The 1,800-nt window shown below is 49.4% G+C and overlaps 1 pseudogene; it reads left to right on the top strand.

Annotated features, from left to right (window-relative positions):
• Window positions 1-1,015: 1,015 nt before the first annotated feature.
• On the top strand, window positions 1,016-1,143 carry LOC137564611 (U2 spliceosomal RNA; annotated as a pseudogene).
• The last annotated feature ends 657 nt before the right edge of the window (window positions 1,144-1,800 follow it).

Genomic DNA, 1,800 nt, shown 5'->3' with positions numbered 1-1,800 from the left:
TTGGGGAGAGGTTTTTATTAAGCTTATGGCGTAATGTAATCACATGTTAATATGACGTATAAAATGGGTTGTATTAAAGATATACATAGCAGCACATATAAAAAGAATAATTGCTTAAAGGGAACCAGAGAGGAACGGTGATAAAAAAAGAACAAGCTTTTATACATACCTGGGGCTTCTTCCAGCCCCATATGCCTGGATCGCTCCCACGCCGCCATCCTCTGCTTCCTGTATCGGCGGTACCGGCTCCCGTCACTTAGTTCCCGCAGACGTGGCCAATTGTCCGCATCACAGGGGGCGTGGGAGCGATCCGTGCGTATGGGGCTGGAGGAGGCCCCAGGTATGTATACCAGCTTTCCCCCAACGTCTCTGGTTCCCTTTAACATGCTAGATTAATGTTAGATTGTCCATTGGTTAGTGAAATCTGCTGGTATAAGCATTCTTCGGCTGAGTAATATCTGTTTGCTGTCTTCTCATAATCTTGTGATTGTCTCGTTCCAACAAACTGTAAGCTAAGCATCCTGTCACTGTCTGTACAAACTGTTCCTTTCAATCATAGAAATATAAGCATAGATTGATCTGATACATATTTGAACTGATGAGGATCAAACAATCCGAAACAGTCTGTATGCATGTTGGATTATTATGGCTCTGTACAATTTAAACAAGCTGACACATCATTGCATTCCAGCGGTTCTGGAGGTGTGTTTAGCTTCTAAGGGTACAATGGTTAATTTGCATATATTCAGCAGTGGTGCCTGGGAGACATCTCGAGCTCACTCCAACCTGAATTATCGCAAATTCTTTCTGTTTTAGGAAAGCAAATTTTTGTTTTTCTTAACATCTTAGTAAGGGGGCTTTTAGGACCATTGTAGTCCCTTACACACTCCAATGAGTTCTGGGTCACCATGAGCTTGCTGGTTAGTCTGTATATTTGAAGGAAAATCAACTTATTTGATGAACATAAACACATAAACACATTTAATCAGATGGGTTTAGGTTACATACAGAGTGGGCCGCTTCTCGGCCTTTTGGCTAAGATCAAGTGTAGTATCTGTTCTTATCAGTACTGCAGCTTGGGCCAGTGTCCCCTGTGGGAAGAGCTTGTCCTTTTAAGGACAACCCCAGGCGGAACGAACTCCAGCGAGAGACCGCCGAGGACATCCCAGACGCCGAACTCCGAGACCAGAGGATCATCCTGCAAGTTGCAAGCAAGCTGAGGATCTCTAGGAACTCACCGAGGAACTTCAGAGACTCTGCAAGCTTCAGACAAGCAGGAGAACTTCGCAGCTCGGAATCGCCTGGGGAAGAATCGGATCCTCGCCAGAGAGAACCGGCGCCATGAAGTTCCTTCCGGGAGGAAACTACAGGACCGCCGGACAGAAGAAGAGGAAGAAGAGCCCCAGACAGAAGTCGGGACAAGGGAGGAAGGACGCCGCTGCGACCTCGAGACCAGGACCCTCCTCGGCACCTCAGGGAGTGGCCGCCTCACCCTCTGCCGCCCCAGCGGATGTGGCCCCGGGGTCCCACCCCCGGCCCAGGCAGGCCCGCCAAGGACCACCTGCCCTGGAGCCGTGGATGAAGACCACGGTGGTCCTCCAGCTGAAGGAAGTAGAGGGGAGAGTGCCGGACATGACCCCGGAGGTGTTCGGGAAAAAGATGGTCCTGGAGCAGGGGTTCGCAAAGGCAGAAACCCTCTCTATCCAGAACTTCGTCTCAGGTATTTTCTTTGTCACCTTTGTTTCCCTGCAGGTATGCAGGCGATACTGGGAGATGGTCTCGGCGGCGGGACCGGATTCA

This window comes from Hyperolius riggenbachi, chromosome 3 (genome assembly GCF_040937935.1).
Source record: "Hyperolius riggenbachi isolate aHypRig1 chromosome 3, aHypRig1.pri, whole genome shotgun sequence".
Classification (NCBI taxonomy): Eukaryota; Metazoa; Chordata; class Amphibia; order Anura; family Hyperoliidae; genus Hyperolius; species Hyperolius riggenbachi.
Note: the sequence above shows the minus strand (reverse complement) of the source record. Positions and strands in the feature narration are given on the sequence as shown.